This window comes from Macrotis lagotis, chromosome X (assembly GCF_037893015.1).
Source record: "Macrotis lagotis isolate mMagLag1 chromosome X, bilby.v1.9.chrom.fasta, whole genome shotgun sequence".
NCBI lineage: Eukaryota > Metazoa > Chordata > Mammalia > Peramelemorphia > Peramelidae > Macrotis > Macrotis lagotis.
In genome coordinates this window covers 695,339,214-695,366,327 of record NC_133666.1, presented here as the reverse complement: position 1 = coordinate 695,366,327, position 27,114 = coordinate 695,339,214, and the positions used below count along the sequence as shown (strand labels likewise).

At 46.1% G+C, this 27,114-nt stretch overlaps 1 protein-coding gene across 5 annotated transcripts in view; it reads left to right on the top strand.

Annotated features, from left to right (window-relative positions):
- Positions 1-27,114, top strand: part of ARVCF (ARVCF delta catenin family member) — a 337,170-nt gene that overhangs the window by 145,618 nt on the left and 164,438 nt on the right. For all 5 annotated transcript variants that reach the window (XM_074206513.1, XM_074206512.1, XM_074206520.1 and 2 more), the window contains one exon: positions 23-139. The gene's annotated coding sequence lies outside the window, so the exon portion shown is untranslated. The remainder of the gene's footprint in view (positions 1-22; positions 140-27,114) is intronic.

Genomic DNA, 27,114 nt, shown 5'->3' with positions numbered 1-27,114 from the left:
ATTCCTTCTCAATTCTTTGTAGGCCTTGTTGCTTGGAGCAGTCGATAGACAACACTCGTGACTGAGAGGAGTTACTGTGTCCAAAGAGGCCACCATCTCCTTTGAGGAAGATGGAACTTGAGTTGGATTTCTAAGTCAGGTAAGGTGTCAGATCACTCTCATCTTTGAAAGGTAAAATGGAGTCACCTTGGCCAATAGGGCAGATTGACAGGGAAGCCAGTGACTGTGACTATAGAGAATTGCTCAGATGCCCAGTAGAAGATAAAGCTTCTTGGCTACAGCATTCTGGTCTAGGAACTCTTAAGGGAAATTCAAGGGGCTGCTGTTTCCTCACCCCCAGATATATCGCAGTGTGAATTCAGGCAATCCGATCCTGATCCCTATGGTGCAGATCAGAGTTATAAGTGAAGCATTCAACATTTTCAGAATATTTATAATATCCTAAGCCTGGTGCCAAGGTCTTGGCGTTCAGAGCTAAAAGCGTTTTAGAATGTTAGCTAGGAGCTTAGATTCTAGGGAGGGGGTGTGGGGGGACAGGGGAGACATGTATAATTAACCCACAGACATTTATCGCTTTTGTTCATCCTTTGTTCCTAAAGAGGACCAATGACATCCTAGCTCTCTGTCTCGATTTGCATGTGAATTGAATTTGAGGAAGAGCTGCCCCAAACTGATGGCCTCCTTTCTTTCCTTTAGTGTAACCAAACTCTGAATTAGAGTGGGTACCTAGAACTTCTCTAAAGAGTTAGAATGATAAAAGGGCAGCTAGGTATCCCAATGGTTAGAGTACTCCTCTTCCTAAATTCAAACCCAGCTCCAGACAGTCTAGCTGAGTGACCCTGGGCAAGTCACTTAACCTGTTTACCTTAGTTTCCTCATCTAGAAAATGAGTTGGAAAAGGAAATGACAAACCACTCTAGTATCTCTGCTGACCAATTGGGGTCATGAAGAGTTGGGCATAGCTGAACAAACAAGCAAGGGAAAAAATGAAACTGTCCCTGCCCTCCAGGAGTGTACATTCAGGTAGGGAGTCTTTTGTTGTTGAAAGATGGGATTAACTCAGAACTGGGTAGCTCTTCCCAGGACACCTGGGATGCCCAATCACCCCATTAGCTAAAGGCTGGTCTCAACTCCCATGTTAGGCAAGGGAAGACTTGAGGCACAGAGATGGAGAGTCCTTTTCTTTAGCAGCTGAAATTGGTCCATGATTTTTCAAAGTAAGAATGGGTTGTAAAACAACAAGGATCTTCTTCAGGTGTGTGTCTTCTTGCTGAAGTTGGCATCTACTGCCACCAGCCTTGAGTGGAGGACCAGATTACATCCTTCTCAGAGGCTTGTGGCAGCCAGAACATTGAAGCAGTGAGGGTCAGCCAGCTTCCTTGGCTGGTGATTAAGACTGGCTCACTAAAGTATGGCTGGGGGATGATTCTCCTTGAGGGAGGGGAGAGAAGATCAAGTGATCTCTGTTGGCAGAGAAGCTCTGACTTGTCATGGGTATCAGAGAGAAGAGCCAGATGGTTCTGATGGTCCTGGGAGGGCTTTCCTTGTCCTCTGTATCTTTGGGTTTTAGGCTTTAATGCAACTTTCATATGTTTTTATATTATACATTCACAGACACACACACACATACATGCTACTGTATCTTCCCTTAGCTATGTCTGCCACAGAAATTAAGAGGAATCCAATATCTCCCTGAAGAGAGAATCCTTTCCTTCACCTGTGGATTCTCAGTCAGGGATCCCAGGAACAGATTTTCAAGGACCTTGCTTCAGTCACCCCTTTTCCCAGGATTATGCTGGTCCTACCTGGATTAAGAGGTTTACCATTGAGTTGTGGGGGACCAAGAGCCCCCTGATTTCTCTGCTTTCCAGGTTCCTGTGATGACTGTTTACAGTGTGCTGTCTCCTCCCTCTGGGACAGACTTCTGGTGATTATTAGCTGGGGGTTAGCTCTTCCATTTTGTTCTGTTCCACCCTAGTAGTGCTGGTGACTGGGGCAGAGAGAATCAATGTTAGCAAGCATCAGTATTAAACATAAACTTAGAACTGGAAGGCCTGTGAAACCATCTTCACAAATATCCCATTTTACAGATGATGAATCTGAGGCTTTTAGACACCAAAGGCCTTGTCCAGAGTCTCACAGCTCAAGTGTCACCAGTGGAATCTGCTACCATGTCTCCCTCATGGTGTCCCCAGGAGTGGTGTTGGGGAAGGAGAAGGTGCTTAGCTGATGAATTTGGACCTGCAGTCCTCAGGATAAAGCTTGTAATAGCTCACCCAGCGGGTTGGGGGCGTTATTTATTGACTGAAATAACTGGAGATATTTGACTTGGGGGAGGGGAGGGAGAGGATAAGAGCCCTCTTCTTGCAGTCAGAGGGCTATCAGAGGGTCAGGAGGTATTCTATTTCTTCTACTTGGCCCCAAGGCCAGACTCAGTGGAAGTCAGAGGATGTAGATTATGAGTCAGTTTATGCAACATTTTCAAATGGAATGGATTGCCAAATGAATAAGTGAATCTCTTATTTCTAGGAATGTGGGAAGTCTGAGTTCAAATTCAGCTCAGATACTTTCCTGCTTTATCATCTTGGACAAATCATTTTACCACTATCTGCCTCAGTTTCCTCATCTGTAAAATGGGAATAATAATAAGCACTTTCCATGCAGGGTTGTTGTGAGGCTTAAATAAGATGATATTGTTAATGTATAGCACACAGTTGGCATTCTAGAATTGCTTATTTACTGCCCTTATAAATTCAGAATTAAAAAAAGAACGATCTATTGTTTCTGAATTTATATTACTCTCATGTCCTTTATGCTCAGACCAAACTGGTTGCCTTTCTATTCTTCTTCATTCTCCTCTCCAGTTTGGAGTTCACTTCTTCTTATTGTCTACCTCTTTTTTTTGTCATTCAAGAAAAATTTTATTTGAGTTTTACAATTTTTCCCCTAATCTTGCTCCCCTCCCCACCCCCACAGAAGGCAATTTGCCAGTCTATACATTATTTCCATGCTATACATTGATCCATGCTATACATCGAAGGTGATGCGAGAGAAATCCTATCTATCCTCCACCTCTTGATGACAATGTTGATGTTTGTCCTTTATTCTCAAAGAAGACCGTGACATCACAGAGGTGATGCCATGAAGCAGGTGAATTGGATCTGAGTGTGGAGGGGGCTGTGTTAAGTCACCAGCCTCATTTTTTGCTCCAGAGTCATCGGGGTCCATGACCAGATATGGATCAGATAGAAATTCTACTTCTTAGAATAGATCATGTCAGTGCTCTCCTCCGGGGCAGCTAGGTGGTACAATGGATAGAACCCTGACTCAGGAAGATTGTTTCAAATCTGACCATAAACACTAGCTGGATGACCCTGGATGAGTCAATTCACCTTTTTTGTCTCATTTGTGAAATGATCTGGAAAAAAAAATGACAAACTACTCCAGTATCTCTGCCAAGAAAACCTCAAATGGGGTCATAAAGAGTCAGACATGACTGAAATGACTCAACAACTCAGGGGCTGCCTCCTAGGGGAAGTCTGTCTTCTTCATCCTATTTGTTGGTACTCATTTGTCCCCCAAGTTATCCCGAGTGTATTTATCTGTAGAAATAGTATATCCCTTCCCCTATACACAGTCAGATGTCATAGAATATAAGTTTCTTGAAGGCAAGGATTTCTTTAATTTTGTTACCAGAAGTCTGGTGCAGGGCTTCATATACTCTGGATGTCTTATCGATATTTGATACTTGGCGCTAGCTTGAGAAGAAGAGTCTAGACTCTGGTTGAAAAGAATTATCTACAGTTTCAGTCCAATCTCTTATGTCACTGAGCGTGGGGCAGGGAAGGACTTGGTTAGCATTTTTCTTTAGATCCAATGGAAAACTTGCCACCCCCACAAGCCTTTCTGTTAGCCTGCTGACAGTCAGAAGGCTGACCCACCCCTGACCTTGCTACTGGGACAGAAAGCTAATTTACAGTGATGCCCATGGAGCGGGGTCTTGGCTCCTGGGTGACTCCCGCTAGAGGCTTGTGGGGAACAGAGAAGCTGATGATTTGTACCTCCCACTGCTCACATGTGTGTGTGTGTGTGTGTGTGTGTGTGTGTGTGTGTGTATAGCTGGCAGAAACTTGGCCCTTGGTCATTTGTCAAGGTTTTCTGGGCTTACTCCCCAGAGAGCGATGAGGCCCAAGGGAGCAACTGCTGGCAAGGAGGGGCTGCCTGGGCCTTGAACTGTGTTACTTTAGAGGTGAAGAAGGCATATTGTTTGTGGTTGTGGGATGGTAGCAGGCAGTAGGAAAGACAGAGCCTCCTCCCCCTCAATCCTTCCTCCATAGAGCCATCCAAGAGATCTGATCATTTCATCTTCAATTCAATAAACTCCAGTGGCTCCCTATTACCTCCAGGACCAACTACACAGAGCCCTTCCTACCCTTTCAGCTTTCTTACCCTTTACTCCCCTCCAGGTATTCTGGGATCCTGTTGTCTGTCTGTCTACTTAGGTGTTTTATCTTCCCTGTAAAGTCCTGTTTCACTTTTGTTGTTAAGACATGGCACCTGCCACCTAACAATAAGTGTTTGCTTAATAAATGTTTGATGACCCAGAGGAGTGGTGGGTGACCAGGACTTTATTGTACATAGTGCATAGTACATCGTGACTTTGGGTTGGGGGCTGAGGCAGACCATTCTTGACCTTGAGGAACAACATTGACGAGAAGGATACTCTCCAGGGAACTGAGATATGGGGTTACAGACAGGAAAGCGGCAAGCTTTGTGTGGTCTGAGGAACTAATGGGTGACACCGAGTGGCTCTCCATGGTCCTGAGCTCTGTGGCTGTGCCTTGGAGACTGGAAGGCTTCTCTACCTGCCCCCTTTGCCCCTCCTCCCCCCAAGTAGTAGTTGGGGCAAAGGACACTGTCCATGGTGCTGAGCTTGAAGGTTTCAGACAGAAGCGGAGGTAACCTCACCCCAAGTGGCAGATGGTAGGCAGAAAGCTGCCCGTGTAGGCACTGAATTGTGTGGCTCCAGACTGGGAGGAGGCTCCATTCTGTGGCCCCAGGGGGATGTGGGTGGCAGGGAGGTGGGTGGCTGTCTGTGGTGCTGGGATCTATGGCCCTGAGCAGGAAGGAGGCAGACTGTCTATCCTGGAAGAAGAGGAGTCTCTCACAACAAAGGGGTTGCCCATGCTACTGAGGGGTGATGCAGGGGAGTCTGTGGTGCTGGGACAGTAACGGGTGGAGTGCTACCACTGAAGAGAAAGGAAACATTCTTAGGGCCAACTCTGAATGTTTCAGAACTTTCTGTGACCCTGCTCTCACTTTCATATGTGGGTATGGAGCACCACATTGAGAATGACAGACCCATGAATAGAAACCAACATATGTGGCTATGAGAAGACCCCCAAGTCCAGGGTTTTATTCATTTACCATAGGCCTTCCCTGTGCTAAGTAATACCTGTTCTCAAGTTAGTCATATTCTTTGTGTGACCTTGAACTGGTCACATGCGATTTTGTTCCTTTCGGATCTGATTTGGAATTTCGTTACTGACAGAGGTCATTCCTAGTGCAGAATCTTCCTCCACTAACAGAGACTCACAACTCATTGGTGTGCTTTAGGCTTAGGGCATTGTCTGGGCAACAAGTAATGTGGAGATTCCCTTAGGACTACCTGTGTAGTACTGTGGACTTGAATCCAGACTTTTCCTGACTCTACCACTGGCTCTGTCCTGTGTACCCACTACCACATTATTATTGTTCACTTAATAAGAAGAGAGACTCCACCTGGATTTCACTGATTAAAGAGAATTCCCAGGTGAGGAAACACCTTCTATCAATGCAGGCTAGCACCTTGAGCAAGTCCTAGTCATGGACAGTTGCCTAGAGCTGAAGTGGCTGTTCCATAGTCACTCAGCCATTGTATGTCCAGGGTGGCACTTCAACTTCAGTTCTTCTGGCTCCAAAGCCAGCTTTCCATCCAAAGACATACTACCCTAGTCATATTGACTCCTGTTTTGTATAAGAATTAAATGAGATAATGTACATTAAAATTGTTTCACAAACTACAAGATACTGTAGAAGTGTCAGTCACTACTATTTTCATGGTCATTTCATTTTCAGTTTTTTGGGGGGGAGGGGATGGATTTCAGATATAAAAGACCTAAGCATGAATTCCTAGTCAGCAAGTTTTAAAAAGCTCATATTTGTTATTTATTATCATTATTATTATCATTAGTGGGGGATTGAAAAGTATGGTGATTCTAAAGCTGATCTTGAAGTCAGAAAGATCTGGATTCAAATCTTGTGTCTGACAAATACTGCTTATATGTACTCTGGTATGGCAGGAAACACCAGTCATTCTTTGGACTCTGGGCAATTCTCTGTGAGTAGAAATTGCAAAGAAAGAGGGGCTGTAGACTGGCAGGGAGGAGACTCCCCCTTGACAGTGATATCCCAAAACTGGTTTCCATCCCTACTCTGTTTGCAGCAGTGTGCAAAATAGAGGATATTAGGTAGTAGGGACAGAGATGGGCACTGGATTAAGGGCCCTAGGAAAGTATGAGGGTAAGAGAATCTCTGCTTACAGGTTGGGAATAAGGAAGAGTGGATTGGGAAGTGGAAGCTTAGGTGGTACCTGAGCTAAGCTTTGGGGGATGGCCAGGTGGCCGGATAAGGAAGGAGTTGGCCATGGGCCTTGGGGACAGATGGGGTGGATCCATAGAAGCAGCAGAGTTTAGAGAGTGGCCCCTTGTCTACTTTGGCTGCAAGCCAGTGCCGGGGGAGTTTTTTATCCTCCAACAGGCACTTGAGGACAAGGAGGGAAACTGATGGTCTATCGATTTCCATCAGTAAGCCACAATGGCAGGCTCTCTGTGTCCTCCTCCCAATGAAAACATTCCCAGAGGCATGTAGCAAGCTCCCGCCCTCCCTCACTGAGTCTATCTTTCATCCTTAACATCTATTGATTGGCAATTAATTTTGGCCAGATTGTTTGGTGTGGTGATTAGCATTTCAAGAATCCTACATTTCAGGAATTCCAAATGAAGGCCTGACATCTTCCCTAGAGGAAAGTTAATCACTACTCAGGTTAACTGTTACCCCAGGCTCCATTTAAGCAATGGGACTATTTGTGTCTTAGCAGGTGCAGTAGCATCTCTTTGAGACCAGATCCTGACCTCTATGGAGAGGCTACACTTACTATCAGGCTTAGTCCCTGGAAATGGCCCATTGAGTCACAGAGTCATAGACTTTGAGAGTTAGGAGGAACTGACCTATATGCAAAAGTCATTCTCACTACAATACAACTGACAAGGGGTCATCCAGCCTCTGCATGGATGATGATGATGATGATGATGATGATGATGATGATGATGATGATGATGATGATGAAATCCCTCTTCCACATGATAATCTTCCTTCCCTCATCCCTTCTCCATCTCACCTCCATTCTTCTCTTCTCCAGCCAGTCATGTCTGGCTGCCTTGACTGATCATTAGCTATTATGAATCCGAAGCCTTTCTTAATCCAGTAGCCTCTTCTGAACACTCTAGATAAGGTATTCCAAAAAGAAGGCAGTGGGACCATCCCCTCCTTATCAGTCCCCTCAGTGATCATCTGCTTGGGCTGTCACAGCAGCCTGCTGACTCACATGATCTTGAGGTCCATTAAAACCCCCAAATCTTTTTCATAGCAGCTGTTGTTATTCCAAACCTCTGCCATCTTACACTGGTGGAATTGATTTTTTGTACCCAAGTGTAAGACTTGGCATTTATCTCTATTGAATTTCATATTATTAGATTCTTCCACTGCTCTAGCTTGTCAAGATCTGTTTGGACCCTGACTCTGTCATCCAGGGGGCCAGCTCCCCGACTTTTCAGCTTTGTGTTATCTACACATTTGTTGAGCAGAGCAGCTAAATCCTTGACAGTTCATATCCCCAGGGCCCTCTCCCAGAGACCTTCTGCCATGGTAATGCTGAACTCTTAACAGCTCTTCTTTAAGACTGGCCATCCAAACAGTTCTAAATCTCTCTGATTGGATTTACCATCTAATCCACATTCCTCCAGCTTTTCCTCAAGAATAGTGTAATACTTTATTGGACGCTTTGCTAAAATCAAGGAAAATCCCACTCACAGCACTTACCTCATCAGCTAGTTTAGACTGAGGTTGGTTGAATTTAGGGCTGGGCAAGGCTCCAAAGCCTTGTAGCCACCCCAGCTCTGGGAATGGAGAAAGAGTCCTGTGCAGATGGAATTCTGGAGCCTAGTGCCCAAAGCCAGTAGCAGAGACTTAATACCCAGGTCAGTGAGCTGGAAAGAGCTTGGAGCTGCCAGACATGCTAGAGATGGAATCATGGAGAGGAGCCTGTGAGAGATGAAGACCTGGTGCCAGACGCAGAATGACCCTTGCCAGTCACAGGCTCCATGGGAACTTTAAGCTTGGCCCCAGATTTGCCCATTCTCCTAGATGGTTCAGAAGCCTGTCTTCTGTCATAATTTCCTGCCCACCTCTTTTTATGAATGAAAAGCACAATTATTGAGTGCTTGCTGTATTCCTTGAACTACTCTCAGGGAGCTCGTGCTTTGATAGGAGAAATACCACATCTAGAAGCTTTCTGCTTCAACCTATGTGGAAAGGTCCCCTGATCCTTGGGGTGGCAGGGAAGCAGATGGGACCTCTAAATGTCATTTCCACTGATAAAATCAGATCTATTTGGGATGCTGAACCATTTGAAGTGCTGAGGACTTGGTGGGGGGGGGAATTTTCTTTTCTGGGTCTTCATTAATTCTGGCTAAAGCCCCTGTAGGAAGAAGTGGGTCCTGGCTACTTCTTCACAGGAGCCTCTTCTCAGGATGGTGGCTGAGGCAGCGGGCTGCAAGCATGCCCACTCCCAAGGCTGTTGATTCAAGGTCCTGGCCTGTCTCTGTCAGCATCTGAGAAGACATTGTGGTTGAGGTCCTGGTGGCACTTGGCAGTACATCCCACTTACAAAATCTCCCCCAAGAGGCCTGGCTGCTTTCACTAAACTGCCTTTCCTGCCCCGGGGGATGGGAGGTAGTTAATGGGAATGACTTGCCGCTTCTCCCCAGGAGTCATTTCTCCAGGTTATGACTGTGGTTATGACTGTGAGGCCTGGTTATAAGACTGGTGGTCTGGAGGCTACTTCTACCACCATGACTCCTGGGCTTCTCTGACTGTTGGGCAGCACTTGTTACTGGGGGTGATAAGGAAGGTGGGTCCCGGCGCTGCAATAATATCTTCCCTCAGTTGCACATGCAAGAGTTGGACTGGAAAAGGGTCTGGAGGTAGGTTAGGACTTACTGTTATTCTCACAGTTCTTGGGTTCAGGAATCTCTTTCCTGAGTCTGAGATCTAGAGTTAATGTGAATAGAGTTTAACATGGGAAATTTCCCCCATTTACTGCTCTTAGACAGGGTTTGCCTGGAAGCTTTGGAATTTAGCTTATATCCAGGGCTTCATAGAAAAGGAGAAAGAAAAGGCACTTCCCATGCAAGCACTAAGGCTAACAATGCACACTGAATGACAGGAACTTGACCTTTAAGAGGGACCAGACAAGTCTGGCATGAAAAAAGAACCAAAAAAGTGGATGGAGAGCTCCCCACCTCTGTCTTGCCATGTTCTAAGTAAGACCTCTCTCAGCTCTTTTATTTCCTGTTCTAAGAGCCCTCTGAAATCCTCTGTTCTAAGGCCTCTCACCCAGCTCTGACCTCCCCTGTTCTAAAAGCCTCCTTACATCCTTGTTTCATATTTTAGGGTACTTCTGTCATTATGTTGCTCTGGCACTTCTGGCTACAGCATAAATTTATGGTTTTTGAAATTTATTCCAATGTTTTAAAAAAAACAAACAAACCCAGCAAACCAGTATCCTTACACAGGTGCCATTTTCTTGTACTCTTTCCTCAGTGTTTTACTTACATGATGGATGATCTTTTCTCTTATCATTCCCATTCTTGAGATCCTGAAATGCTTTGTGATCTGGCTTAAGGGAAGAAGGAATGATTTCATCAGTTGAGGAATGTCGTCTATGAGTTAAATCTCCCCCAACCAGGAGTTAGCAGGTCAGAGGTGATGAACATTTGTTAAACACCTATAGTGTGCTCAGCATGCCCATGTTAAGAATGAGACAATTCCTACTCTCCAGGTCCTCACATGTTAAGGAGAGACAGCAGAGTTAGCATCTTCCTGATGCCAAGCCCAGCATTCCCAGGGTTGTTTTTGAGTTGGTCATTAAGCCAAGGAGCATTTCTAAGTAAGCACCTACTGTGTGCTGCATTGGGCTAAGAGCTGGATGATACAGAGGTCAACTACATGGTCTACCCTGCAATGAACTTGCAGACAACACACAAACTGCTATGCCCGGCAAGAAAACTAAGATGAACAGTGGTTGCTGAGAGATGATGCTAGCAGTGGCCACAGTCATGGTGGCAGGGACCATATTTAACTTGAGGAGATGGGGTGTGAATGGAGTCTTGAAAGAAGGTTCCAAAGCCCAACAATAATACAGATAAAGAACTTAGCAAAACTTTAAGTACTAAATAATGCCACTGCCTCCTCTCCTCCTCTCCTCCTCCTCTTTTTTCTCTTCTTTCTTCTCTCTGGCATCTGTTTTATTCTTTCTGATTTCAAGCCATGTTTACTTAAAAAACCAAACAGGGGTGGCTAGGTGGCATAGTGGATAAAGCACTGGCCTTGGAGTCAGGAGTACCTGGGTTCAGATCCGGTCTCAGACACTTAATCATTACCTAGCTGTGTGGCCTTGGGCAAGCCACCTAACCCCATTTGCCTTGCAAAAACCTAAAAAAACCCCAAATAAACAACAACATAAAACAAAAACCCAGTGCTGGTGAAGTGTGCTCGTAAACCATCTCGACAAAAATCATATGCAGTCCATACTTTTAAATTTAATCTGCACCATCAATGTTTTCTTGGTTTAAACAACCCCCAAATGCCAAGCTTGGCTTTATAGAAACTGTGGCTTTCTGAGGTCCACGTGCTCACATTGGACTCTGCAGGCCAGGAGGTTTCCAGGTCACCTCTGAATCCCGTTTGAGGACCAGGAAGTTGCCAAAGGGCTTGATGCCTCCATTCCCTCATTGGAGCTGTCTGGCAGGTGCTACAAGTATTATTATCCCATTCCACAGATTGAGGAAACTGAAGTTCATAAAGATTAGGTGAATTGTTCAGAGTTACACAGCCTGCTGAGAGTCCTTAAAGGTGGGAATCAAGCCCATGTCTTCCTCATTTCAAGCTGAGCATGCTCTCTATTCCACCTGACTGCTTCTAAACTTTCCTAAGGAGAAATAATACCCATGCTATTCTCCTACTCAAAAAACTCCCACCCCTAGCCTATAAGATGAAGTCCAGATTTTTTTATGCCAATGCAGCCCATGATGGACACATTGTCCAATGGAACTGGGCACCTTTTTTCTATGCTCATATCATTCCCCTTACCTAAAATGGGTGTGGCCAGGTAGGACATAAATATAAGGAATCAAACATCTTCACAGCCTGGCCTCTTCCTTCCTACTTTACCATTCTTCTGACACTTGACTCCTCACCTCCATTTCCCAACTCTGTATTCACACTGGCTGCCAGTCATTCCTAGTGTGCCCTCCTCTTCTGTCTCTTGGAATATGCAGTGTCCTTCAAAACATAACTCAAGGGGGCGGCTAGGTGGTGCAGTGGATAGAGCACTGGCCCTGGAGTCAGGAGTACCTGAGTCCAAATCCAGCCTCAGACACTTAATAATCACCTAGCTTTGTGACCTTGGGCAAGCCACTTAACCTCATTTCCTTGCAAAAAAATAACTCAAACATCAACTTCTGGAGGAGACTGTTGCTGATTCTCCCCAACTACTCTTGCAGCCTCTTCCAGCCCATTCTGTTCCTTTTGTATAGGTTTGCATTGGGAGAACTAATATCTCTGAGGTGAAGGCCTTCAGGGTTACTCATCTACCTTTGGTATCCACCTGTCACCCAACTCTCGCCTGTGACAAAAAAGAAGATATAGCATGGGCATCATTCACACCCCAAATAAATTATCTTGGTAGGCAGGCTAGGCCAGGTTGAGAGTAACCAACAAGCCTCAAACCCATCAGTGCGATTGAAAGATGTTTACTCCAAGTACATGAAGACTTTTCCCAGTGATATGAATGGAAGAAAATAATCTGTTCCAGTGCCGTAATGGTAGTCAAAGTAAGTGTTGTGAAGTTTGGTCAGACATGGAAGACATAAAGTTATCCATTACATCTTGGGCCATCTTGACTTTTGTCTTGCTACTAGCCTTTGATGATTGGAAAAGAGAGTAAGGCTAATGGCTTTGTGCGATTCTGCCTCACTTCAGATCACTCATGAGTCAAGACGTGATGTCATTTATCCTCTCTGAAAATAAAGGATGAGCTACCCCCACAGGTCTGTGACCACTCTCCCATTAGAATGTAAGCTTCTCTCAAGCAGGGAGTTTTGGGCTTTTAACAGTCCCTAGCATAAAGCAGGCACTTGACAAATGCTTCATGATTGATTCAATGGTTGGCTCCCTTTCCTCCATTCTCTTTGTCTTTTGAGGTCTCTCCTTTATTTCAGATGTCCTGTTGACAATAGAGTCTAATTTGACTCTTTTCTCTCTGCCCCACCCGCAGCTGAAAATGTGCCCCCCATGTCTTCCAGCACACTTCCTGTACACTGATCTTGCTTTCCTTCATGTTGCTGTCAAGCCAGGGTTACAGTTGGAGATTATGTTCTCCTCTGAGAAGGTGAGGAAGGAGTGAATTCCAGGCATGGGAGCCAACCTATGTAAAGACCCTGAAACTACAGATCAAATGTAGAATTCAAAGAGCGACAAATAGGTCAATGGGGCTTTGTTGAAGAGTAAATGTAAAGAAGTAATGGGAAAAATAAGTCTTGAGGGGTGGAAGCTGTAGCCACCATGGCTTTTAAGTACCAGGCAGAGGAGTTTATATTTATTTAATCATAGAGGAAAGAAGAAGCCACTAAAACTTTTTTTTGGTGAGCAGTGGGATGACATAGTCAAATATATTTTTAACATTTTAACATATTGTTTTGGTAAACTACATGGTGGTTGGATCAGAGAGAGAGAGACTTGAAGTAGAGATGCTAGCATTGTAGCAGTAAAAGTGAAATGATAAAGGGCCTGAACTTGGAGTGTTTGGTGCAAGTTAGGAGAAGGAAGCAAATGTGAAGATGTCAGGGAGATGGAACTGACAAGACTTGGCAACTGATCATTGATGTTTGGAGACTAACATGATGGAGTGTTCTAAAAAATTATGTATACTGGACAGCATTTGGAGGTTTGCTTTACATTCATCTTAATTCTGTTCTATTCAGCAAACATTTATTCATCACTTCTTGTGTGTTCAGAGACCCCATGCTTGGCAATGGAAGCTCAACAGATGTTCAGATCCTTGCCTTCATGGAGCTTCTAGTCAATCTGCGAGATTTGAGCAAGGTGATGCTCCTTTACTTACTAATTATGGTTAAGTTGTTCACTTTTTTGCCCAAGACTAGCAGAAGGCATTTCTCTTCTCAGAATTTATGTTTTAAGAAATGACAGAATCTTGGAATGCTTTGGTTTCTGTAAAAGATAATCACTCTTCCTTGTGCCTTGAATAGTTGGAATGCAGCTACTGCCAGAGGGCTTGTACTGATTGAAAGAGTGTTATTGCAAGGAAGAGCACACATGTGCATCAGGGTAAAGCCAACCTGAGCCAATGTCCTTCCTACCTCCCCATCTTTTGGCCCTCAACTTAAAATCATAGAGAGTCAGGAACTGTCAGAGGTGGAAGAAAACTTAGAATTCAGAATATCAGAGGTAGAAGAGACCTTAGAACAGGGTCAGAACATAAAATGTCAGAATTGGAAAGCACTTGAAAACAAGGAATGTCAGAATCAGAAGGGAACCTTAGAATATGATTAGAAAGAGACATAGTTTCTGAATAATTTAATCATTTTCTTAATAAGGCTAGTGGGTTATTCATAAAAAGATGGCTCCTTAGACCAAAGACAATCATGGCAGTGGGTTTATAGTCGATATATAGCCTTTGAAGAGTAGGTGTTCACTGAGTGGTTGAGAGTGACATCATGTCACCCTTGAACAGAAATATCTAGATAGAAAGATCTGTTTCCATCAAAGTTTCCCCACCGTGTAAGGTTGGGTAGGGTCTGACCAAGATGAGAAATGTTCATTCAGTCTCATTATCAGTAATGTCCTTGAAGAGATTAAACTTAAAATCAAGACTTTGGATGAAAGGGAGAACTCTGAATCTCCCCAAGATATTGATTATTGATAATTATTTCTTTCAAGAACATGGAATGTCAGAACCGCAAGGGTTACTAGAGAACATTTACTCAAACCTTCTCATTTAATAGATGTAGAGATCAGGGTCCAGTGTGCCCTAATTTCCCTACAATGAAAAATCTCTCGAAGTGATCTGGCTTGCTTTAGAAGCTTGTCAGTCCCCCCTTGTATATCTCCATGTTGAGGCTGAATGACACATTCCTGGAATTTCCAATGAGGATCTTCTCAGTCAAACATGATTGAGGTCCTTGTTTGCTCTGGGAGTCCATGCTTCTGAAGAGCCAAGGACTAATTGATCAGTAGGAGAGTTAGGGTCTCAGGTGACTTCTAGGTCTTTTTCATTAATCTTAGGTTGGCCACCTCCTGACCTTGACCAGTGACCCATCCCAAGGTAAACTAACACTAGAATTCTTTGTCAGGAGAGACCAAAGCTCAGATAATCAATCACCCTTCCCAATTCTCCCTCTCCTAACACTTTTGGGTACCCTCATCTTCTGAAGGAATCATTACTCATGAAGACACCTTCACTTTCTAGCACCTGAAGATTTACTAAGCACTTTCCTCACAGCCCCATGAGAGCAAAAGAGAAGATGGTTAGAATTATCCCCATTTTACAGATGAATAATTTGTTTGAAGTCCCCCAGTTGGTCAGGACAGAGCTGGGATTCAGACTTGTATGGTCTGACTCCGACATTGCCATACTGCCCAAGCAATGCCCACTGCTAGGATATATCTGAATCAGGATTTGAATCCAGGATTTCAAAGCCATTGCTATATATACTGTCTCCCGCTTTGAATCTGGATTTAGATACCTCCTTTTTTACTCATTACTTTTTTTTTGGGGGGGAGATGGAGACAAAAATGTCTATTTGTTTTCTGTGGTTAGCAGAAGCTAAGGGAAAGAGATTAGCAGTAGTAGCAGCAACATTAGCAGCAGCCATTGCCATCAGGGAATGACTAGTAAGGAGGGAGGCAAAGAGAGTTTATTTGGTGAATCATTCTCCCTAAGAGCAGGTTGGCCTCCCAAAAGGAGACCACACTTCAACTGTTTCACTCATTATGTGTGACCTCGGGCATGCCATTTCTCTCTAAGCCTCGGTTTCCTTCTCTGTAAAGTAAGGAGATCAGATTTGTCCTCCTGGTCCCCTCCTACTCTAAGCCAAAGATCTAGTTAGTATGTTTCTGCTTTCCTGCTGTTCCCACCTATAAAATAGAGACCATCAAATAGAAAGCCATTTAGTCTTACTCCCTCATTTTCACACAAGGAAACTGAGGCCCAGAGAGGCTAAATAATTGACCCAATTCCTACATTCCCATGACTCTAGTTCCTGAACTCTTGCTACCTCTACTATTTACCAGCAGGCTTCATCTCCCACCTTCTGCATTTCTGTCAAGGGCACCTACCATCCTTCCATTGTCTCCATAGTAATCATCCTTGTCCTCCTTACCTCCCAGAATTGTTTGGAGTAAAGTTCTCTGTAAACTGTAATGCAGCAGAGAAATGTGATGGGGGATAAATCACACTGTGGTTTCCCATTCTCTGGCTGTCAGAAGAGAAATTCACCTTTGGAGCGCCATGAGGCAACGGCTGGACTCAGTTCACCTTTCAAAGATCTCATCTATTTTTCTCATCGAGCTGTGCTTACTGTGAACTTTGGGAATGTCCTCACTACAGATTAATTATAAAATTAATTTAGAATTAGCAGTGACTTGCAGAGACCCTGGTTAATTTATGGCAATCATTAACAAGGATTATTTCTCCTAGTGACCTGCCCATGTAGAGCTTGGAATTTACACTGAACAATTGATTTGACTGGGCTAAATGTTCACCCATTAGTGGGTTGTCTCCAGAGAGCCAAGCTGGTAACAGAGATACAACTAGAGCTGGGCCATCAAGCATTTGCCCCCAGGTACCAGAGACTGCTCCCATCAGCCTTGAGCATCTTAGAAATTACTGACCTCAACACCAAGTTAATAAGAATGAGTCCTTGAAATAGGAAGCTACAATAAGGTGCTTTCTCCTCTAACAGTACCCACTTCACCTAAAGGGAGCATCTCTGATTAGGAAGGAAGCCCAGTGAACCTAGGAAAGAACAACGGTTCTGAAGCCAGAGGATCTGAATCCAGATTCTATCTGTATGATCTTAACATTTCTGATTCTCAGTTTCCTCATCTGTAAAGAGAGGGATGGAAGTAGATGATCTTTAAGGGCCCTTCTGATATTCTAAGATCCCTTCCATTGACTTTGTCTTATAATGTTGATCAGAGGATACATGATGTGCCAGTCTCTCTAGGTGTGACAATAGGTGGGAAAAGATCTGGGGGTTTTACTATTACACATTCAGATTGAGTGAACAGTAAGGCATAGCTGTGCCCCCCAAAGTCATTCCTCCTTCTTAGAGTACAATCAGTTACATGTTGACTGCCGGAGAGATGGGGCTTGAATTTTTGTGTCTAAGACATAGGAGCAGGGCAAGGATACCAGATCCCAGTTGTCAGAGAGACAAAGATAGAGCCACATCTATAGAAGAGGCAGAGTGCAACCAAGACTTAGGGGTGCAGTCTGGGACCCAGGAGAGGTAGAGGCAGACCATGCAGGAGGAGGAAAGATGACTCTGCAAGAGTTTAGTCCCTAACCTGGCTGCTGGGGAAAACCAAATTTGATGGAAGATCTTTCCTCACAGGATAGGCCAACTCTGGAGAGCCTGGGTCTCACTCTGGGCCTCTGGCTGTCAGATTGGTTTCCTGTTCCTCATGCCACAAGCATTGTATCATGGGTAGGAAGGTCTTAGGAGACAGATGCTACTAGAGAGGGATGGAAGCTTATGTAAAAAGGGCACCCATGAGTATCACATAAAAAAAGGGGTAAATCTGGAGCAGAGATTTGTTTTGAGAAAGACCAGGCTCAGAAAACCAACCAGACCACATTTTAGAAGGGATTTCTGGCCAGGAATTTCTCTAAAGGCCTTTCCAGCTCTTAGACTCTGTAAGTCTGTGAAACATTGGGTAACTAGGATCTTTGATGAGAAGTGGAGAGCTGGGAGGGGCCTTAGAATAGGGGTTGTCAGTTATAAAGAAGTCTGGAGATAATTTATTCCAATTCCCTCATTTTCAGAGGGGGGAACTGGAAGGAGCCTCCTTCAGGCTTGCCAAGGCTGTCTCTGACCCAGCCTGGGGTGCCCCAGGACCCCTTGAGTCTCTTGCTCTCCCACCTTCTCCAGGAACCTGGGGAAACTTATTCCCTTAGCCAGTGTCTGGATGGACATGTCGAGATCGTGTGCAGGGGTGGGGGTTGTATGCCTGGACCTTGGGTCCAAGTATTTGCTCTTCTTGTAGGACACGAACCTGGATGTGTGGGGTGACCTGGAACATCATTGGTCTTTCCAGTTTAGAGGCTTCGAGACTTACCTGGAACCTTGAGAGGTGAGGTGACTTGCCCAGGGTCACATAGCCAGCTTGGGTTAGAAGCAGGACCCTAACCCAGGTCTTGACAGCCAAAGTAACAGGGAACTAGGCCCCAGAAGAATAACAGATAAAAAAGATTGTGCCCCAGGTCCAACTGTTCAACTCTATTCATGGGTTCCCTTCTTGGAGTACCATAAGAACATGTCAGGTTCCCCCCACCCCAAAGAGTAATGGGTGGGGGGCAGAGGGGAAGCAGCACAATAATCCTCTAGAGCCTGAGCTTTTTTGTCGTTCAGTCGTGCCTGACCCCATTTGGAGTTTTCTTGGTAGATATACTGGGTGGTTTGCCATTTCTTTCTCCAGCTCATTTTGAAGTGACTTGCTCAGGGACCCCCCCCCCCCGCCCCCCGCCGCCCAGGAAGTGTCTGAAGTCAGATTTGAACTCAGATCTTCCTGACTCCAAGCCTTGTACTCTAGCCACTGCACTTTCTATTCTAGAAATTTTAAAGGGATAGAAGTGAGGAGAGAAGGATGAGAAAGAGGAGACGTAGGCAAAGGTGTAGAGGTGGGAAAGGAGCCTTCTCTTTAGAGAGCAGCCTAAGGACCAGTTTGGATGTGCAGGCTCTGTCTGTTCCGGTTCTTTACCTCCTTGTTGGGAGGCCTGGATGCCTCCAAAGGCCCAGGGCCCCTTTTCAAGCTTAGGTTTTTAAATATATTAAATTTCCAGGAAGTCAAGTGTATTCAGAAGAGTTGTTGAAGCATTTAAAAAACAATAACCAAGGGGCCTTTCTTGATCTCTCCAGGACCTAAGCATACAGTAGGCACTTCATAATTGTTTGCTGGATTGATAAGAATGATTAGATACCAGCCCCTCTATGTGAGGGCACTTCCTTGAAGCCTCCAGGTCCCTCACTCCCATTTGGGGCTTCCCACTGGTCACGATTTTCCATTGTTCCCCTCCTCAGATGGTGAGCTCCATGAAGGCAGGGACTATCTTTGCCTCTTTTTGTCTCCCCTTTACAGAGTCTAGTACATACATAATAGGTCTTCATGTTTATTGATTGATTGATTGATCTTGGATTTGCCTCTGCCCAGTTGGGTGATCTTGGGCAAATCACTGAGGGGAGGGATTGAGAGGGAGAAACCTTGCCAGGCCTGTTTCTTCATCTCTAAAATGGGGGGGGGGGTACTTGGACTACCGGACTACCATTGGAGTCTTATGGTCCCTCCCCTAGGTGAGCCAGGTAGAGCTCCCCCAGATCAGGGCTAGGCCTCAGGCAGTGTAGGAGGGGGGCTGGAGGGGAGGTCGGCCTGCTATAGAAGGGACTCTGGTTGTCCAGTTATTCAGTTTTATCCACCTCTTACGGTCCCCATGGACCAGCACACTCCAATTCTGGCCATGGGGCTTTCTTGGCACAGATATGGGAAGGGATTCACTAATCTCCAGGGGAATTAAGGCATTGAGATACTAACTGACTTGCCAAGGGTCACACAGTTAGGAAACATTGGCAGTGAGATTTGAACTCAATACCAATGGTCTTTTCATCATACCATGATCTGATAACCTCTGAACTCATTACTTTATCCACACCCATGTCTATGTTGCATTCTCTGATCAAATATAAACTCTTTGAGGGACAGAGACCATCCTTTCCTTTCTTGATCTCTCCAGGACCTAAGCATACAGTAGGCACTTCATAATTGTTTGCTGGATTGATAAGAATGATTAGATCCCATGGGAAGTTCTCCTGGCCCAGGATAGGCACGAGATTGCCTACTTGTATGGAATCTGTGCCAGTCATCCAAGGATGACATTGAGCAGCATTGACTCCACAGATATCCACATGCCAGCAGCAGGTGTCCCCACCCTGTAAGCCTCAGATCAGACCACAGATGGTGAGCCAGAAGGGACCTCAGAGACCAGGAAGTCTTGGAGGAGGGAAGTTGTTTGCCCAGGGTCACACAGCCACCAGCAGTTCTGAGCCTCAGTTTCCTTCTCTGTAAAAAGGAAGAGGTTGAAATGCCACCCATGGATGCCTTCCCCCAGGCCTGAGATTGTATGTATCCACCTGCTTCTTTGGGGCTCCTCCCCTCTCAGCACTAATATCCAACTTCTCATATTTGCCAGCCACCCTTAATGGACCCCTTGATTCTTCCCAGTCCATCAGGCCCTCCCATGAGCCAGCCCCTTTCCTGATCTGAGTTGGCCCCGTTCTCTCCCCTGCAGCTGTGTTGGCGTTTGATAGGATTATCCCACGGAGTGGGTGTGGGTCTGTGGACTTGGCGGGCCCTGGACCTCTGCAGATGGTGAGAGGGTGAGCGGGCATCTCAGAAAGTGGACCGGCCGGCCAAAGCTGGTGGCCGGAACAGGAACACAGCCTCCCCTGTTCTAGAACACAGAGGAAACCTTGGGAAATTGTGTGAAAGGGAGGTGACTTTTTGCCCTCTCCCTCATGGGGAAAATAGCCTCCTTCTGGGAATCCAGACCAGGTTGGAATGGTACCAGGAGAGGGAAGGGGCAAAAGGGGCTCAGGGAATGGTCTCCAGTGACGTTAATTCATTAAAAGGAACAATTCAGTTTTGCCAAGAAGATTGATTTTGCTTTTGATTCTGTGAGAACCAGAGTGTTTAAGGGTGGTGTGTCTGGGTAGCATTGCTCCTTCAGAGGATTGTGGGTCACAGCTGTGGGGAAAAGTTGGAAATGTTGGTGGAGGCGGCTCTTTGGAGGAAGGAGAAGGCAGGTCTGGGTGGGGGGCTCTCCTAGGGGCCAGTGGGTCCCTCCAGCCTAGGTGGCTCCCCCAAGGGGAGTGCTGGGGCCCTGATACCTTGGACCAATTCCATCTGGGCAGCCTTCACGGCCACCTTTCTACCCCTGTGCCCTACCACAGGACTGAAGGCCTAGGAGGTGCAATTGTTGCTTGTTGATTGAACAGATACAGACATACCCAGCTCAGAGAGGCACAGAAGATGGTCAGACAACAAGGGGCCATCCTACCCTTCCCAGGATTCCCAGAATCTCAGCCTTTGAGGCTAACCAGACCTGAACAGGAATGTGCCCCCCCCCTTCAACCTCTCTTGGGTTTCCTTTTGGAAGGGGGAGCCCTCATGCCTGATAGCAGCTCGCCACCAGTGGGACTGGCATTCCTCCTCTCCAAGTGTGTCCTGATGTCCAGGCTGGTTTAGCTGCTCTGGGCCTTGCACCCATTGGGCCTGACATTGCCACCTAGGGCCAGGCAGGACAAACCTAAAAGCCCTTTTCTGCAGAATGGCCCAGCAGGTTTTTGGAGACAGTCCTCATGCACCCCATGTCCTTCTCTATCTTAAACACCCCCATAACTTCAGCAGACCCCAACATGACAGAGCCAAAGCCCCTCCCCAATTCAGGTTGCTCTCTTCCTGGCGCTCACCACTAGACGGCCTCCCCAAACTGGGCCAAAAAATTAAAAAATAGCTCTTCTGATCTTCATAAGAACCCTGGGAAGTAGGCACTTTTATACAGATGAGGAAACTGAGGCAGGCAGTACTGAGTGCCTTACCTGGGTGTCACACAACTGCCCAGTTTCTGAGACTGGATTTGAACTTGCCCTTCCTAACTCTAGAAGTATTAGAGCCGGGATTTGAGCCTATGTCTTCTGACTCCTAGAGCAGTGAGGTCAAAAATGGACATTTTCAGCCAAACTGAGGGACGTCTGTAGGTTGGTGTCTTTTGGGATATGTCCAGCATCTGGAGTGCCACCAGTGAGTCACAAGAGCCCCTCGCATTTCCTCCTTCTCCTAGCTGGGTGACTTCAGGCAAATCTCTGCCCCTCTCTGGACTTTAGTTTCTCCATCTGTAAGATGGAAAGAACAACAGAGAACCCCTTGTCCAAGACCCTCATTTCACTGATAAGGAAACTAAGGCAGAGAGTTTGTAACTTTCCTAATGTCATTGTTCATCCTTCATTTTCCAGAAGGACCCACCAGAAAGACCCCAGTGCTCCAGATAGCAGACACCCCACAAGACCCCAACTTATCATGGGGCAATGAAATAGAATTTTCCCAAGGTCACACCAGTATTAGGTGCCAGTGGTAGGATTTGAAACCAGGACCATGGGTTCCATTCACCATCTGAGTGAGCACTTCTTCCTATTTCTGAGAGAGGAGAAAAAGTCCCCGAATGCTCTATTCCCCAAGCGTTCTTCCTTCCCCGGATTAAAGGATCATTTTACCAAACCTAGTTTCTACTGAGAACTTAGCAAAGGTTCGGAAAAGTAGGAATAGGGAGCATTGTCTCCTTGAGGACTGAGAAACTGAGGTCCAGCTGTCCTTTTTGTGTTTTTTTATTTGTTTTTTTTCCCAAGACAATGGGGTTAAGTGACTTGCCTAAGGTCACACAGCTAGGTAATTAGTAAGTGTCTGATGCTGAATTGAAACTCAGGTCCTCCTGACTCCAGGACCAGTGCTCTATCCACTGCACCATCTAGTTGCCCCTACCAGCTGTCCTTCTGAGGGGGGGGAAGCTAAATCTGGAAGGGCCCCTAGCAGGCCTTCAACCCCCTCATTTTACAGATAAAGAAACTGAGGCCCAGAGAAAGGAAGGGACTTATTCAAGATCACGAAGGCCTAAGTGGCCAAGTCAGGATTCAAACTCAGGGCCTCAGCCTCCAGAGCTAATGGTACCTTCCATGAGCCACCCCTTTGACAAGGGCAAGACAAGCCCTCATCTGGGGAACTTCTGCCTCTGTTGGGCATCCAGAACATCCCATGTGTATGGGAGAGAAAGGCGGCAGGGTGATGTTGGGACCTGAATCCCCTGGGTCCAGGAGCAAGTTTCATGGAGCCAAATGGAAAGTCTGGAGGTTCCTCCTACTTTTCTCTTGCCCTATATGGGAGTGTGGGTGGGTGGGCATGGGGTGAGGTGGGGCTCTGAGGCCAGGTTGAGGTTTCCTAAAGCTTTATGTCGGTGTATAGGAAGGTGGTGGCTGCAGTAGAACAAACTCTGGATTTAAAATCAGACCTGAGCAATTGGCACCTCCCACCCCAGCAACCTTCATCTCCTAATCTGTACAGGTGGTTTCAAAGGGACTGCTTCTAGACCCCTCAGAATGTGTTGTCTGGGAAGGGCCATGGTGGTCACCCAGGCCAGGCCCTTGTTTGCCCATGGGACTCTGAAGCTCGCTTGTCCAAAGTTCCATATGTGGCTGAGCTGGTATTCCCCCTGCCAAGTCTTGGAGTGCTCTGTTTATGTCCTTGTGCTTCCCTGTCTGTCATGTGGCTGAAATACGATGATGTTTGCCTTAAATATCATCAAAAACTTTGTGCATCTGACAGCTGTAGAGGCAAAGCCCATGAATGGGCTCGTACATGGGCCCCAGGCAGGCACAGCCCTAAATCCAGGGGCCTTAGAGAGGCCTTCTTACAGAGTCATCTTACAGAGAATGAAACTGAGACCTAGGGACTCCAAGGGACTCACCCAAGGTCACACAGTAAAGGGCGGGTTTTGAACTCGGACCCTGGAGCATAAGGTTTCTCAACAATTTAGCCAGGCAGCTCATGAAGAAGATGTGAAACCGCCAAGGGCCAGAAATGATGACCTTAGAACACACTGAGCTATCTAGCTCCAGACAAATGCTCCCACTGTCTGGTCTGGATAGCCAGTCAGAAGTTGGAAGCATTGGGTGCAGGAGAGGCACCAGGAGATCTGGAGACGAATCCTGCTTTTGGTATTTATTGGAGGTTGGATAACCTCTCAGAGCCTCAACTTCCTCATTGGTAAAATGAGGGAGGAATACTGCTGTTCCTTCATTCATAGGGTTATGCTAAGGAAAGTGAAGGACTGCTTCAGTGCCCTAGAGAAATGAATATAGATGTCATTATTGTGACTTTGTCTGACTTTATCTAGCTCAAAGCTTAGTGGAGCCCAGAGGCAACATGAGTAAAGATGAGGAGAGGACCATGCTTGACCAGTTCTCCTTAGACCCCTGGTAGTCCTTTCTAAAGGATACAGAAGGCCCATTAGTTTTAAGGCAGGCTGGAGCCTGGGGCCATTTCCTGACATGACCACCAAAGGTCTCTGGGTAGGCAATGATCCCTTGGCTCCAACAGGATCAGGCTGATTAGAACTGGATGGGCATAAATGTAAAATCCCCTCCCTGGGTTCAAGAAGTCAACCTCATATGAACAGTCAATCTCATATGAACAGGATCCAGGGAAGCCTGGTAGGATAGCCGATCCACCAGCTCTAAAGACCCGAGTCTAATGTTCTATTAGTGGCTCCCATAGAAGCCAATGGAGATCATTCAAACTTGGGCCACATTAGGAAGAGTTTAGTTCCAAGAATGGGGAGAGGATCCCCTCTTGACCTGCTCGGCTCTTCTCTGGCCTATCTGGATTGCTGTGTAGAGGACTGGGAGGCACATACTAGAAGGGAATTTGCCAAGTTGGAGTGATGGCGAAATGAAGGGGACTTGAAACCAGGCTATCTGGAAAGTGGTGAAGAGATGGGGCAGGTTTCTCTTGGGGTAAAAATGATCTAGGGTGCCCAAGAGCTGGGTGACTCTGGGAAAGAGGGATTAGCTGCATCCTGCTTGGTCCCAAAAGGTGAAATGATATATGGAAGTGACAGATTTCAGCTCTGACAGTTTAGTTTAGGGGACAGTTCACTTGTCCCCAAATCTAATTATCCAGTGGACTCCCAAGGAGGTGTCACCAACTCAGATGTGTGAGCAGCTCCCCCAGTCACCCAGACCATGGCCCCAGAAGGTCTCCAAACCTGATGGGTCCAACCTGAGAGCCCTGAGAAGCCCTTGAGTCTTGGTGCCTGGGATCATTAGACCATGAGATCTTAGATATAGACATAGAAGATCCCCCTTTACTGTAAAGAGGGGGAAACTGAGATGGTTACAGAGACAGCCAGTGTCTAAGTTAGGCTGCCAGTTCAGGTCTCGCTAACTCCAGATCTACTGTACCACCTAGATAGCCCACCCTGGGGGACCCTGCAACCTGTGTCCCCCATTAGTCCACACCAAGGACTCTTGCCGTGGGAGAGGAGGGGGCTTCCTTTTCTTCACGTCAGGACCAACCCCTCTTCTTTATTAATGATGTACCTCCCTCTCTCCCCTTCTCCTGTGGAATTCCTTTTTGGAGACATGCTGCTGCTTGTTCACCCCCCATCCCTCCATCCCCCTCTGGGCAATCCTCAGCTTCAGAGCTCTGTTTTGTGACTCACAGACATATGGTGAAGAGGCCTGCTGCAAAGACACAGATAAACACAGAACAAATTAGGATAGGCAGTGAATTCTAGGTCAGATCTGGGGGAAAAACTTTAGAGAACCATAAAATGGCAGAGCTGGGAGGACCCTTAGAACATAAAACATAGTGTTAGAGGAGCCTTAGAACAAGGGATGTCAGAGCTGGAAGGGACTTTAGAACAGGGGATGTCAGGGCTGAGAATAGGGGATGTCAGAGTTGGAGGGGTCTTAGAACAGGGGATGTCAGGGCTGGGAGAAGCCTTAGAACAAGAAATATCTAAACTGGCAGGGCCTTTAGAATATAAAACATCATAGTGGAGCTGGGAGGAATCTTAGAACATAGAACAAAGGATGTCAGAGATGGAAAAACTCTGGCTGAGAGTACTTTGGTTGATCCTCAACTGGTTTGAAGGACCTTGGAGAAGAGAAAAAGAAAAGATTTTTTTCAGGTTCAAATTATAAGCCATTACTGGGCTTCCTGTTCCTTTCCCCTTGTGTGGACCCTTCCTTGGTGGATGTCCCTCCTCTCAAGCTCTCATCTCCCATGCCATGTCTCTGGCCTGTCCTGGGCTACCACCTTTGAGAAGCCCCCCTCATAGAAGTGGACAATGACGCCTCCCCAGGCTCCAGCTCTCCAGCTCCAGGAAAAAATTTATGATTCACCCTCCTCCACAGCACCAAAATGTCAATGAAGAGGCTTTTAAAAATTAATAGGAAATGAAATCATTAGTTACTAGTCAGACTTCTGGCTGGTGAATAGTGACCCACAAGCTCAATAGGAGTTGACAGCATTAGGTTAACAGCCAAAATAATGAACTGGACCATAGGTAGGTGTGAATAATCATAGCCAACCTGAGGCCATCTTTCAGGTTGGCAAAGTACCTTTATTAGCTCATTTGATCAACAAAACTTGTTAGATGACTGTGGGACTTCGGCAAGTCATTTAACCTCAGTGTACCTTAGTTTCCTTGTTTATAAAATGAGTGGTTTGAACTTGATGACTTCTTAAGGTTCTTTCCATCTCTCAGTTTGTAATTCAGTGATCTTTACCTTGATTTTACAAGAGGAAAAAGTGAGGCTCAGAGAGATCAGAGAGAGAGATCACCAGCTAGGAGACATCAGAGGTAGGATTTGATCCAAGTCTCTGTTTCCAACAGCATCAGTGATCTAGGGTGCTGCTTCCTAGAATAGAAAACAAGAGAGCCTTGTATGTGATGGTCCGTTGTAAGACCACATGTGGCCTATTGCACTTAACTGGGGGCTACTCTTGTAAAGGGGAATCTGTAGGCTCAGGAGCATAGCTGTGTCACATTTTTTCTGTCTCAGGATCATTTGTTAAAACTAAGTGGCATAATGGATAGAGGGCAGGGTTTGGAATCTGAGTTCAAATCCAACCTCAGACACTAGCTGTGGAACCTGAAGCAAGTCACTTAACCTCTCTTTGCCTCTTTTGTAAAATGGAAATAATAGTAATACTATCTTCCAGGGCTCTTGTGAAGATCAAGTGAGATCATCTTTATAAAGGACATCGTAGGCTTGCTATATGCCATCATCAACATCCTTGACGTGGTGGAGGGGCACACTCTTCAGGGAGATTCTTGTTCAGAACGAGGTTAGAGTACTGAGGTCATTTCTGTTTCAGATACTGTGAAATCCTAAGAGCAGTTTCCTTGTTGGCTTCCTCCCTTGCCCTTTGGGATTGAGAGGGGGCAGGAGAATCCTGGATCTGAGGGTCTGGGTCTGAGCTGTAGTGTCTTGGACTTACAAGGCCTCCTTCCATGTTGCAAGCCCCGGGTCAGCGCATCCTCACCACCCTCACTTCTGCATCTCTGGACCTGCCTTTAATAATGTGGTGTTATTGATTGGGAATCAAAACTGATGCCACTCCTGTGAGGCTCTAGTGAGAGACTGAGCTGAGTTCTTGGCCAAGTGTTCAGTGTGGAGGGAGTCTTGGCATCCAGCCCTGTGGGCAGCTAGGACAGTAGGGTTAATGAACTGGGCCTCTGCTGCTCTACCACTGCAATTCATTGACAACAGCCTGAACATTCCTGGCTTACCTGGTCAAGACAGGCCTGAGTGAGATCTCCTCATGCTGGCTCTCCAAAGCCTGATTGTGCCAAGGGATCAGTTTGTGACTTGGACAGTGAAG